The 14431-nt window shown below is 50.1% G+C and overlaps 1 long non-coding RNA gene across 5 annotated transcripts in view; it reads right to left on the bottom strand.

Moving 5' to 3' along the window:
• Positions 1-14431, bottom strand: part of LOC139361619 (uncharacterized) — a 131968-nt gene that overhangs the window by 84680 nt on the left and 32857 nt on the right. Inside the window, exon 1 of one of the 5 annotated variants that reach the window (XR_011619192.1) lies at positions 4979-5513. The exons of 2 other annotated variants lie outside the window; for them this stretch is intronic. This is a non-coding gene — a long non-coding RNA (uncharacterized lncRNA). Of the gene's footprint in view, positions 1-4978; positions 5514-14431 lie in introns of those variants that run through there. 2 more of the 5 variants (XR_011619194.1, XR_011619196.1) reach the window with 2 other exon arrangements.

The following is a 14431-nucleotide window of genomic DNA, read 5'->3' as shown; positions in this document are numbered from 1 at the left end:
AATGCCATGTGTGCGTGGAAAGTAGAGTGCTGGAAAGACCACAGCTGACATTCTACAAATGCAAATTCCCTCTTGGAACAGCCCAACAACCCTCTGTACCTTCCCCAAAGTACCCATGCCAGGCAGGCGTAGACAGTCTAATGGGGTACCTAGGAATCAGCATTTAACACGATTCTGATGAATAAAAAAGTTGAGAGGCCAATCAGCGAGAGGCTGCCGTGGCCTCCACTCATTTGCAGGCTCTGAAGGGACACAGACACAGGTAACAGGCCAGACAGGACAGGACAGGGATGGGGAAGTGGAGGGCCAATTCCATGGACCACCAACCACCCCGCCATCCCCACTGAGACTCCATGATTTAAGGAGAGGCAAAGCCAGGGAGAAAAGATGCCCGCATCACTCGAGGGACTGAGATTTCACCTAAAGTGCACAGCATATGGCTGAGGGCCAAGGTTGGGCAAGCCGAGAGCACAGAACGGGGTTCACAGGCCCAGAGGTGCCACCCACACCCCGTGCAGACCTCCCAAGCACAGCCTGTGTCTCCTGCCTGGTTTATTTCCTTCCCCCATTCTACTGTGTTGGTTTCTCAACCACCCCCCACCACCACACACCCCTCTCTACAAGCTTGGTGAACTGAAAAGAGCAGGGGGGGTTAAGATCTGGGCTCTCGGGCCAACGTCCTGCCTGAGACATTAGTTCCAACCCACCCAGCTGTGATGTAAGCCCGAGATTTCTCAAATGGGAGAAAGGAAGGTGACTGAACCCACTTCCCAGGACGGCTGTGGAGACTGAGATCACATATAGCCACACCTCAGCGTCCAGCACACGTGGGACCCCGGCCGTGTTGCCCCTCATGGGAATCCCTCTATGCCCCGTCTGCTACCAGAGCCAACTCCCAGCAGTAGCTGTGGAGGGTGCATCCTCTATTCCCACTCCACTCACCTCCCATCGCTCCCCGCAGTGACCTGCCACACAGCGGCCAACAGCAAATCCGGCCCCATTGGATAACCAACCACACCCCCCACCCCCACTTTGGGGCGTCTTCCACTTGCAGTTCCGAAGCAGAGTGAGAAACCGCCCTCAAGGGCGCTCACCTGTTCCTTATTGCACGTAATTACCTGCCACGCAGGGCCACCAGCAAACCCAGCTCCCTCTCCCGCTTCCTCCTGGGGAGTCTGGGAGGCTCAGAAACTGCCCTCCAAGGGCACTCATCTGTTCCTTATTGCACTAATACCTCCTTTACAGAAATCCACGTTGACTTCCAGCACTGCAGGTGTGACAATTTAGGAATCTTATTTGTAAGCTCCAAGAGCTTGAGGTCACGTACACCTCACCAGCATCGCAGAGACCCAGCAGTGTCCCACTGTATTTACGATTCCAAAATACTCCTTCAAAATGTTACTGGCATTTGATTTGCGCATAAAATGCTAAAAATCTTCAAGTGAAACCAGTATCTTCAACAGTTTGATTCAATCATGACATGCGAGTTATACATCTGCCAAGTTATAAAGCCTCATGCATTTATAACATCTTATGTATGGTCAAATGGTTCATTAACATAAATTACGAGAATCTCTAAGAAATGGGTTTTTTTCTGGCATTAGATGACCAAAGAAAACTGGGTTCTGGCGGGCTTGCGGGCCTGTAAAGACAGACATATCTGCTGACACAACCAAGCTCCTTCCCACTGACGTGGCCTCATCCCAGGCCCCTCGCCCGGACGCCTGCAGGCCCCTGGAGGAGCAAGCTGACCTGCCCACATTTCTCAAATGCACAGCTTTTGTTCACACTGCAGATGGAGCTCAAGGCACGAGCAGGCCACCACACAGAATACCACACAGCGTCCACGCCAGGTGACGGTGGTTTTCACTCCATCCCAATGCCCCATGTATGAGTTTACAGCCATGCTACTAAACGGATTTTTAGACTCTCAAGACATACTTTGTTTGCTTTTATGCACCAAAGTTAAAAGACTATCACTCAGATATAGGCTCTGAAACTGTGGCATAATCATTTGGGAACAGAGCCTCTGCCAGATCAGGATAAGCACTTGAGACAACACCCCGTGACCTCGGTCCACACAAAGCCATCCAGACCAGAGGCCTCCCGCACAGCTCTGTAATTTCTGTGGATTTCTGTAAATGAGGTATTAGTGCAATAAGGAACAGATGAGTGCTCTTGGAGGGCAGTTTCTGAGCCTCCCAGCCACACAGCCACATTCAGGCTGAAGCCACACCACCTCCAGAAACACTGTCCGTCGCCGAGGTGTGCCTGGCTTCTCCCTTTTTCCAGAACTTAACAAAACCTGAAAGGACAGGTCTGTGTAGAAAAACACAAACTACTTGCGATTCGTCTGCCCAGTTCAGGCTGTAGGAAGCTCGTTTCAGCCCTCACCGTGTTCTGACCTTGGTTCCCATAAGAAATAAAGTCAGAATTCTGGTCCCTGTCTCCTGGGCAGTGTGGCAGGCATACATACCTTCAGTTACATGAGGAAAGGCGTGGCGAGCCCCCTTCCTTCAGTAAAACTGCACAGTTCCCAGAACCCTGACGCCATCCCCCTCACGCCACTGTGAACACCTGGACACAGCACATTTCAATGCGTGCACCTTCGTGGGCTGGTTTTCTATTTCTCCATTAAATCACCCCAAATTTAGCGTCCTAAACACTGACTTATTTTCTCCCATTTCTGAGAGCTGGAGTCCAAAACAGGTCCCACCAGCTAACGTCGAGGTGTCGGCAGGGCTGGCTCTGGGGAAGCGACTGTCTCCTTGCCTCCCACAGCCTCTAGAGGCTTCCGCATCCCCTGGTCCATATGGCACCTACTGTCTTCAGGACCCACAGCGGCCCTGATGGCCCCGCAACAGGAAGACGCAGAAAGTCAGGAGCCCGGGCTCCAGCGCTAGGGCCAAGCCTCACCACCCTCCCAGCTCCTCACACGCTCCCGTGCGAGCTAATATAGATTCCACTTTAACTAGTATCACCTGTGTAAGGGGTAAGTGCCCAGCTGTGAACTGGTTAACCTCGCTCACACAGACCCCGGGAATAAACTCACAGGCCATGGACCACTCCACAAGCAATGAGTGACCACCTGCTTGGGGACCTCCATGGCCCAGCAGAGCCCTCCTTTGCCTCCCCGTGCACTCAGGGTCTGCAGCGCCAGAGGGCCCTGGATAAAAAAGACAGCTCCCATGTCGGGAGGCACCCACCAGAAGTTGGGTTCCCGGTACTATAAGTAGCCCAGGTGGACAGGCCACGCCCCGTGCAACTCCATCACAAGAATAACAGCTGCACGTGGCTAGTGCACAGGTGGCCACCCCTCGGCCCAGCTGGCCACGCCTAGCACATCACCGCCGTGATGTCCAATCAGACTCAGCTGCTGGCACAGTCCAGGTATCGGCCCCCAAGAACATTCTGGATCACAATTCACAGTACTGATTGCGATCAGGGCCACACGTGGCTGAATGTATTTACAGGAGGACGCCACAGCCGATCTGGCTGGACTGAGAACATTTCCCACTGTACATTCTTACAACACCATTTTATTTGCACTTTATTAAACTTTTATGGCTTTTTTCTGCCTATCTACTTTATGGGAGTGTTTCTTGTTCTTATGACTGCAGTGATACTTTAAGTTACAACTATTAATGTGTAAAATTAGTTTGGAAGTCGCCTTATCATTAAACATTTCACAAGCAAGCAGTCAGAGGCACCTAACCCGGAGGCCTCTTTTCTTCTCTGAGCCAAACCTACATTAGACTCAAAGAAAATGGCACACGGAGAGGGGCTGGATCTCTAGCGCCCATTCCTAGGGGGCCTCCTGGGGAGCAGATATGGAGGGAGAAGCCCTGGGCTATGGCACCGTCTTACTAAAGCAAAGTCCATTTGGATAAATGTAAGTGCCAGACTTAAGAGATTAAGCAAACCATAAAAAGAAACCACTAACCACAGCTTCTCCAAAACAGAACTAAACTCCCTTTAGTTTGAATTGGAAAAGCAGAAGTGATGATCAGGATACAAAAAAAATGACAAAGTATCTGAAACAGGAGAATAATCAAGGGTCTCTCTCTCTTCCTGTGTGAGTGGGAGCCTCGCATCTAAGCTGGATTTAGAAGGTTACTACTTTGGACTGAAAGTTATGCCCAACCCCAGTTTGTAAGCAAGTGGAGCAGAACTCTTCAATTATTTCAAGGTTTAGCGGTAAAGCTCTGCAACTCTCACAACCATTTTAATTGGTGTGAATTTTAAAGTGACTCAATCTGTTAGCTGGAGTATCTAACGGCTTAACCACGGGGTCATGTTGGAAAATTATTCCAATTGCTTTTGTTTTCTCTACTGAAGATGCATTTGAATGTTCTTGTAGTTTGCAGTTGGCTGGTTCTGACGTTCGGTCTGAGGAGGCCCAAGTAACCGGAGAGGAAGAATCTGAAACCTCAAGACACTCTAGTGCTGTCTGGGGAGATGGAGACCCCAACCCGAGAGCCACTGACGGACTCAGCACGGGCGCAGGGCCGCCAGAAGCATCGGGCCACGTATTTGCCGCTTACAAAACAACATAAGCACACACCCCCAGGTGTGTACACATGCCCTGTACACGCTAATGTCTGTCTATGCTAACACCAGCACACACCCCCAGGTGTGTACACTTCCTCTGTACACGCTCACGTCTGTCCATGCCAACAGCACACACCCCCGAGGTGTGCACACACACTCTGTACACATCTGTCCCTGCCAATGCCAGCACACATCCCCAGGTGTGCACACACGCTCTGTACACACTCACATCCCTCCCTGCCAATATGAGCACACACCCCCAGGGGTGCACACACACTCTGCACATACTCACATCTATCCCTGCAGCCTGAGTCAGTCACAGAGAGGCAGAGGAGGAGTAGGAAGGACGTAATGGGCACTGAGATTCTGGGCCGGTTCCCCTCTCTACCTCGGGAGAGACCCCTCATGTGATCCTGCTGTCACTCACCGTTCCGCCTCCATCCTCCATCCTCCCACCGGGATCAGGAGGACGCCCACTGCACAGAGCTGTGATGAGGATGAACAGAAGATTGCAAGAGCTCACGCCAAGGTGCTGAGCACAGGACCTATGGAGTGCTTCTTTCTGCTGTGGCTGACATCATCAAACAAGAGGCTGACACGGCTTCCGCAGAGAATGTCACTCGCTGAGAAACTGAAACGTGTGACCTAGGAGCCTGTGAAGGTCTAAGAACAAACCAACAAACCAAACGGTTTTGTTTGGTTTTCAAACACCATAGCCTGTTTTTTCGTTTTTCTCATGCTGTACTTTGAGTATCATTTAGTTTAATTTCAAAGTAAGTCCAATAAATACACAAAATCACAGGACTGAGCATGGAGCATTGTTTCACTTCATGTCCTCCAGCCTTTAGGGCACATTAAGGAAAGACATGATTCCAGGACTCCCATTAGAAAGGCTGCCCTGAGGCACCTGCTGGGGCAGCCAAATTGCAGCTGTTGATGCTGCCCCCAAGCTGCTTGGATGAAGCACAAGATTCCAGCGGTCTCTTCTCTTCTGCCCTTCACCCAGGAGAGAAGGTGGAGGGAGAATGGTGAGAGAAAACAGGAAGAAGGAGGGGGGAAGGAGAGAGAGAGGAGGGGGGAGAGAGGGAGAGAGGGAGAGAGGAGGACGAGGGAGGGAGAGAGGAGGCAGGAGGGAGGGAGAGGAGAGGAGAGAGGGAGAGGAGAGGGGGGAGGGAGGGAGAGGAGAGGGGGGAGGGAGGGAGAGAGGAGGAGGGAGAGAAGGAGAGAGGAGGGTGGAGGGAGGGAGGAGGGGCATGTTCCATCCACCAAGGCAGCTGCACTGCAGAGAGAATGAAGGGTGTGTTGCCTCTCAGGACAGCAAGTTCACGCTGTTTATAATTGTTAGCATAAACAATGACCCGCTGAGGACAGGGCTGCAATTGGAGTTGACAACGTTTTATTTTCATAGTTGATATTGGGGACCTGGACCTAAAGCACCGTGCCTTGCCCTTTCGCCAGAGGGGCCAATGCCTCTCTATACTTGACTCTATTTTAACTAAATACCTGATATTGACTAGGAATTATGACGTGTAGGATACCCCTTACCACAGTAACGTCAAACTCACGTTCTAAACGCAGGCACCAGTGTGAACTCAGACTCCACGGCCAGCATCGTAACTGGAGACCACATGGGCAATGCTGTGAACTCAGACCCCACAGCCCACACCATAACTGGAGACCACACGGGCACCAGTGTGAACTCAGACCCAACAGCACCTGCCTGGGCTGCTCCAGCCACCAGCAGAACCTGTTGTGCAGCTGAACTGGAAGCTGATTCTGGAAAGAACTGAGAAGCATGAGGACGAGATCCTTCTACCTCAACAGGGATCAATTTTTTAACGATTTCTTTCTTTTAGAAAACTGTTAATAAAATACTTTGTTCTAAAATGACCAGGATTTCAGCAGCCTCTACGTTCCTTCATGTCACTCAAAGCTTAGGCACGTTGGTTACTTCACTGTTCATGACACCTTTTTCAAATAAACCCCGGGGCCGCCTGTGTACCCAAGAGCCTGGGCACTGAGCATTCAGAGAAAACGTCCAGGGCGAGAGTGTTCACGTCCCAGCGGTGCAGTAGAGCGCATGGGGGGAGTTTAAGCCACAAGTGGCCACACTTCCCCTGCCTCTGGCCAGTGCCCACTGCTCACACACACACTCCTTCCTCGACCCATCCTGAGCCACGGGGCCCACGCGTAACCAAGGTCACTGCAGCACCTCCAGGAACAAACTGGTTACAGGTGGACTGCTCTCTACGCAAGGTACGCTAGATTAAGAAAACTGACTAAAAAAAGTAGGAAGAAAAACTCACTCCACCCATTGAGGCAAGAGAAATGCACACAGCCTCTGAAATCACTGCAGAGGAGTTTTCCTGGGTTAGGTACGCGGTGGGGTGACCCTACCCCATAGCGGGGCAATAGCACATGGTGGGAACCAAGGAACATCTCCGAATAAATGTAGGAAAATGCACTCAACTCCCAAACAGAGAGAGAAACTGCTTTTTTCCTTAAAAGCTTCTTTCTTTTATTCTCAGAAAGACTCTCTTTGGTGTCTTGACTGCTGACGAGACAAGCCTGTCATCCCCAGAAAGCCGCCCTGGACAGTCTCCAGATCCTACAGCCCTCAGATCCACCTTGCCTACAGATGATCCCACATTACAAAACCTAATCATCAGAAAAAGCTTCCCAGTCCGCAGCTCACAAGTGACATTTTATTCAGGGAAATGCTAATAAAAACCTGGGCCTCTGCGTAAACGCTGTGTCCTAGGTACTGAGGCTCCACACAGATGGTACACAGGGAGACAGGCCTCACCCCTTCCTGGCGCCCCATGTCTCTCTTGACATTTTATTAGCTGAGTTTTGTGGCAGTTTGTTACTTTTAACCTGCCTGTCCAAGGCAGCTGCACTAAACTACTTGTTCAGGGCAGATCCACTCATAATGACCATCAGCTCAGAGTTGGAAGTAGCACTGGAGAATGAGGTGGTTTCAGGGCACTATGCTTCCCTGCCCTCTTTTCCAGGGATGCCAAGTAAGTTTCTGCCGTGGCTGATGATGTCAGTACTACACTAACATTAGTTCAACGGCAGGCCACCAATTAATACTTAATGAACAATCTCCTTAAAAGCAAAACCCCATCTCTGCCAAAAATACAAAAAATTAGCTGGGCATGGTGGTGAGCGCCTATAATCTCAGCTACTGGGGGACTGAGGCAGGAAAATTGTTTGAACCCAGGACGCAGAGATTGCAGTGAACTGAGATTGCACCATTGCACTCCAGCCTGGGCAACAAGAGTGAGACTCCATCAAAAAAAAAAAAGAAAGAAAAGAAAAGAAAGAAAGAGGAAAGAAAGAAAGAAAGAAAGAAAGAAAGAAAGAAAGAAAGAAAGAAAGAAAGAAAGAAAGAAGAAAAAGAAAGAAAGAAAGAAAGAAAGAAAGAAAGAAAGAAAGAAAGAAAGAAAGAAAGAAAGAAAGAAAGAAAAGAAAGAAAGGAAAAGAGAAGAGAAGAGAAAAGAAAAAAGAAAAGAAAAGAAAGAAAGAAAGAAAGAAAGAAAGAAAAGAAAAGAAAGAAAGAAAGAAAGAAAGAAACAGAAAGAAAGAAAAGAAAAGAAAGAAAGAAAGAAGGAAAGAAAGAAAGAAAGAAATGATTCTCACAACACTGTCAACATCTTCAGTTCTTCCCGAGGGTAGCATAAAATTATCACACACAACGTAAACTCAATCAGATTAACGTTCTTTCCTCACCAATCCATACCTAAATCCTTATTTCAAACTGGCCCCCAATTTTTCAGAATTTAAGAAGACTGAGAGGAATAACCACGAACAAGCAAGGTTTACGCAGACGTCAGTCTTCCCAACTCTCGCTCAGGAGCTCACCCCAAACTCCTCCTATGGAATCAGCCTGGATAACAGTCCCTGGTGGCCTCACAAGAACAGAGGCTCCCACGAACCCACGACAGACCCCACCATTCAGCCCCAGGCAGAGGAGGGAGGCGGATGGTCACGAAAGCCGGAAACGCAGGCAACTGTGACTTGTCTGACCTAATGTAGGCGATTGGGCTAAAAAACAAGGCACATCCACCAGTGAATGGGGTGCGCTCCCAGCTGGCTGCGCAGAGGCTGTGGATATGAAGGAACTCACTTCCCTGCACACTGAAGTCCATCAGCGTCTCCACATCGACCGCACCTGGGCTCTGCTCACCCCTCACAGACTAGGATGAGAGTGGCCGCGTCTGGATAGAATGTCAAGGACGGATGGACAGACATCCTGGACAGACACTGTACAGAGACCAGGGGCTGGGCAGGGGGAAGCGGCATAGCCTTGGGGCCAGCAGGGGCAAGGCCGGGAAGCCTCGGTGAAGGCCTGCATCTCCTCATCCAACAGAAGCAGGAGCGGCCACGCAGTGTGGGCTGCAGCTGTCGTGAAGTGGCCAGTGGGACATATCAGGAGGCCGTGCCCAGCCTTACCCCCAGCCCAGGAGGAGGGGCCCAGCTGCGGGCACTGCCCCGGGAGCCGGCATCCTGAGCCCCCAGGGAAGGCGGGAAATTGCCTCTGGGCACTGGGCGCTCAGGCTGGAGGTGGTGAGACCTCGAGGCCCTGCAGTCGGGGAGGTGAGGTCAGAGGTGGCCAAACTGAAGCTCAGTGAAGGGCTTTGTCAGGAAAGGCCCCCAGAGGCTGCCTCACCAGCCCGGGGGAGGTTACTTCCGGCCCAGAGGCTCAACAGGGCCCTCGGTGGTGACGTTTAACCTTGTCCTCTGACACAGGACCATCGAGACAGGGTCACTCAAACCTCTGCCAAGCTCTGCACCCAAATGAAGCTGTTACCACAGACGCTGAGGCAGGCAGTGCTCATCTCAAATCTGCACAAGTGGTTTCTTTAGCCAGTTCTCCAAATTCTTAATGACAAACCACACTAAACGTGTGTTTTCAGCATCACCTATGCTCATAGCTATGTATAAAATAACTATCACAAGGAAAACTAGGTGGTGAACCCAGGAGGAGGAAATCCCCATGACGAGTTGAGAGAACACCAACGGACGATTGGCTCTTCCCAGCTGAACCCAAGAGTGCTTGGCTGGGCTCACTTCCGTTCTAATTTCCAGATTTATTTTTACTTTCTCACATTTTCATTATGAAAATGTTCTAACATATTTAAAAAGTGGAAGAACAGTACAACGAGTGGTCAAGTTTTCTCCACGTGGAGCTCCAACAACTGCTAATGTGTCGTTAGATTTGCTTTCTCACTGTCTCTGTAGATCAGACAGAGAGACAGATTTGTTTCTCCTCTGGAGCCACTTGAAGGTGAGAGGCTCCTGCTGCCTCACCGAGTCCTCAGGCACACGTTCCCTAGGAATAAGGGCCCCTCTGCAGCCGCACTGCCATCATCAGCAGACAAGAACGATTTCAGAGCATTGCTGTCCAGGTTATGTTCAGTAAGCACAATCGTCCCGAAAACGTCTTTTCTATCCGGGCCACACACTGCACCGAGTGATTCTCCTTCCCCGTCTTCGTCAGGGACAGCCTCGCACACTTTTATGTGTGATCTTCAATTTTCGAGAGTCCGGGGCCATTGTCCTGCAGAATATCCCCTACCCCAGAGGCATCTGTTTCTAGGGCCATCATTAAATTCCCTACTATGCACCTCCATTCCCTGTAAACAGGAAGTTTCAGTCTTGAGGCGTGATCACCTTCTGTCAAACGCTTCTCGGCAGCTTCCGGGTGAGGCTGCTGGTTCACGAGGGGCGCGAGCTCCTACTCCTGGTCACTGACGGCGCGGCCGCGACCAGTATCACACCGCGAATCAGAAACGTCTGGAGGGGCCGCGGGCAGCCGAGACACCTGGAGGTGTGAACGGCACAGGCGTGGGGCAAGAACAGGGTCAAATGATAACGAAACATCTGATTCCAGACAGTGCCACCTGGGTAAGATGGTGACATCTCCTTAGCAAGTATCTGAAGCCAGAAAGTACGACAGAAAATTCACAACCTGCCTTCGTTCACCCAGGCTGCTCTAACAACATATCACAGGCTGGGCGGGGGCTGGCGAATGACACAAGTTCATTTCTCACAGCTCTCAGTCTCAGTCTCAGGCTGGGAAGTCCATAGTCAAGGCCTGACAGGTTTGCCTGGTGAGGGCTTCCTGGTTCATAGACGGCGCCTTCTCACTGGGTCCGCACACCGTGGAAGGAGCGAGGGAGCTCTCTGTAGTCCCTTTTTGAGGCACAAATCCCATTTATGAGATCCTCACAACATCCTCACCGCCCAAAGCTCCCCGTCCCAGCACCATCTCCTCGGGGGTGAGGATTCCAACTTGTGAATCTTGGGGAGACACAAACATTACAAAAGCCCATCATTTAATTTTTTCTAAAGGTATTTTTGCTTCTACAAAGTCTCAAGATAAAATCAAAAGGAAGAGGTCTGAGTCAATCCACACAGTTCTCCCAAAAAGGCAAGTGATCAATTGCTACCACTTTTTATCCGAGACCCGCTGGGTGCCCCGGTCTACATGACTGATTCTAAATCGCCATCCTCTCCTCTGCCACTCAGAGGTCAGTGTCAGTCCAGAGCTTAACACCAAGGCAAAGCTGACTGAATGACACCAGCTAATCCAGTAAGACAAGCCAAGACTCCTGCCCAAGGCCTAATTCTTACCCCAGGGAAACATGGAAGGGCCAGACACCTGGCAGCCCTTCCTTCCTGCTCTAAAGCCCCAGAGACACAGCCCCGGGCAGGTGTGTGCCTCGGGCAACGCACGGTAATGTCAGCTGGGCACTGAGTCTGAGAACATGTTCTCAAGTAAAAATGAAAACAAGACTGCTGAGAAAAGTTCATGCTTAATCACCTCTGGGCTGAATTCTAAATGTAATGTTATTTCAGAGCTAGGTGGAAGTAATCCTTAAAAATATATACAAACAGTGACTAGCAACCAGGATAATAAGTACTCAATATGTGTTTGATGAATAAATGAATTTTTAAAATTTATGAAAAGAGCACACTTTATTTAGGATAATTCTATTTAATTGGATGTCCTAACTATACAGTGGTTCCTTCGTGCTGACAGCAGAGTTTGCTTCAGTTAACTCAAAAAATGGTAAGTCACTCTAACAGGAAACCAAAAGGCTTTACAGAGAGTCTAATTATGGTGCCAATTCAACTGTGCATGGCAATTTCACCTTAATATTTAAATTCTCGAAGCACCATAGTCAGAAAACAAGACATAACATACACAAGTGCATCGCCTGAAGCACCGTCACCTAGAATTTGACAAAGTTTGACTGTGAGTTTCAAGAAAAGGGCTGACGAGGCCAAGAAGTTCCTTCCCCTCTCCACTTACCTCCCATTTTGGTGACCAACTTCATGCAGAGAAATTCCTGTTTCAGGTTTGCAGGCATTGGAGCAATCCTGGTATCTATTCCCCCAAGACACCAACAGGCTGAAGTCTGCAGGGTGCACATATTGAAAATCACAGGAGCACTGCAGTGGCGGAAAAAGGTGCCCATGAAGGTGTCATCCTTTCCAAGACAGGCTCTGATTCCGCCTCCGGGCCCTTTGGCAAAAAGCCATTGCTACAAATTCACAGCCACCAGGAGGAAACACATAGAAGTCCCCACTGCCCTCCTGGCTTCCCAGAAGGCCTCAGAAGGACGAGACACGGAGCCCGCACGCAATCCTGGACCCTCCTCCCTGTATTCAGTTTGACGCGTGTCACTTGCTTGAGTGACGGAGGTCCCACAATGGGCACAAGGGGACCCGTCAGGTCAGGAGGGTGCTGCCCGGCTCACGGTCCACATATGGGGACCCGTCAAGTCAGGATGCCCGGCTCACGGTTCACACATGGGCACCTGTCAGGTCAGGAGGGTGTTGCCCAGCTCTCAGTATGAGCCGCATATGCACATTCTCCACTGAAGCCACTGCATGAAACCACTGCATGAAGCTATGCTGGAAGCACTTTCTGGCAGGTTTAGGTAGCTCGTATCCAAGGTCATTAAAGGCATGGCAAGCTCGCCTTGGAGGCATTTTACTTTGCTTATGACAATGAAGCATTCTCATTGTACTGAGTAGAGCACGCTTTCCTGTCCAGTGCCTCTTTGAAATAGGCATGTTGTGGCTGTCTTACAGATTACATCAAGGCCCTAATACATTTAGACCCTTGTCTCAAGTACACACAAAGCAGCGGCATCTCTAGAACGTGTTTCGGACCACGGGAGGAAACCAAATCGCAGCATTATCCATTGATGTTGCATCTGGCACATTGAGACTTTTTATTCTGTCTCTCTTCCTATACAAAGAAGTGGAAAATAGGTCCAAGATCACTCACAACAAATTATTGCTAATTGAAAAAAAAAAATCCTACCCTCACCTTGGAGGATCTCAAGGCAACACCTCGTTCTTTGAGGTCATGGTTGGGACACTCTCCGGACTCCTAGGTGGGTCTGCAACTTTAAGGAATCCCCAAATGGGCAGTTTTGGGGCCAGCATGGCAGCTAGCCATACATCCAGGCAGGTCTTGGCAGGTTGCTCCGTGACCTCGGCTGGTTCACTAACCTTTTCCTGCACTCAGAATCCACCAGGAACAAGGGCACCAGCCAGCACGTCTCTGCTCCCAAGTCTACATCCCCTATGTTCCGCTGCACTGCTGGGTTTCATGCCTTAGATCCCAGACACCTTAAAGTTGACGTTTCCCCACCAGCCTTCATGAAGAAGATACTCAGATAACGTCCCTCCTCTCCCACCTGGTCAGTACCCAGGGAGAAAGGAACCCGGGTCTCAGTTTCATTTTCTGCCAGTCCATCGAAAAAACAGCTGGCCAGCAACACTGGTGCACAGCACTGCCAGGTTACCCGTGAGGTAAACAAACCAAAACGGGATATACTCAAGTCAGCTGCGGCAAGTGCTTCTCCATTCCTGCTCCAACAAGGAAAGACAGGAGGCCGGGAGTGTGGCTCACATCTCTTGTCCTTCCTTGTTGGGACAGGGGCACAGAAGCATTTTGGAAGACTGAGGCAGGACAAATGCTTGAATTTGAGACCAGTCTGGGCAACATAGCAAGACCCCGTCTCTACAAAAAAAAAAAAATACAAAAATTAGCCAGGTGTGGTATCGTGCCTGTATTCCCAGATAGATACTCAGGGGCCTGAGGTGAGAGGATCACCTGAGTCCAGGAGGCGGAGGTTGCAGGGAGCCAAGATTGCACCACTGCACTCCAGTCTGGGCAACAGGGTGAGACCCTGTATCAAAAAAAAAAAAAAAAAAAGATAAGAAATACAAGAGACCACTAATAATTAAAAATAGTGCCTGCTAATTTGAAATCTTCTCCAGATATGGTGAAGGAAATCATTTTTCTTCCTACACCCATTCTAAGGAAACATTTCTATTTTTCTTCTATACAATCTGGTAACCTGCCATTTCAGATCCTAGTCTCTTTAAGCAGGACTTGCTGGTGTGCCAGCAAAGCACTGCTCTGAAACCTCAGCATCCTCAGGCCCAACTGGAGGGCAGGTGAAGGATGCTGGGCTTCCACCTCCAAAAGTCACACTGGGGTGGGGCAGGTCTGGGGTGAGGCAGGGTTTGCACTTCTAATGCATTCCAGTCGAGGGCCACACCACCCTAAACACGCCCATCTCATCTAATGCATAGCAGAGGGAGAAGCCACGTGGGGTAGGTCACAGAGCAAGTGTCCAGGCACCAGGTCACCAGGTGTCTATTTAAATGCAAACCAGTCAAGCAACTTAAATCAAACAGGTTCACCCTCCTAACACATTGACCAACACAGCTAGTGATAAATATCACTGCTGTTAGACCTTCTGCTCACTGATGACCAGAGCAATGGCCTGAAACATCAAAGCTGAAGGGTGTGTGCCACGGTCAGGGCTCTGCACACCCCCGTCCC

This window comes from Macaca nemestrina, unplaced genomic scaffold (genome assembly GCF_043159975.1).
Source record: "Macaca nemestrina isolate mMacNem1 unplaced genomic scaffold, mMacNem.hap1 Scaffold_73, whole genome shotgun sequence".
In the NCBI taxonomy this organism is placed as follows: domain Eukaryota; kingdom Metazoa; phylum Chordata; class Mammalia; order Primates; family Cercopithecidae; genus Macaca; species Macaca nemestrina.
The sequence above is the reverse complement of the archived record's forward strand: the minus strand, read 5'-3'. Positions and strand labels throughout refer to the sequence as shown.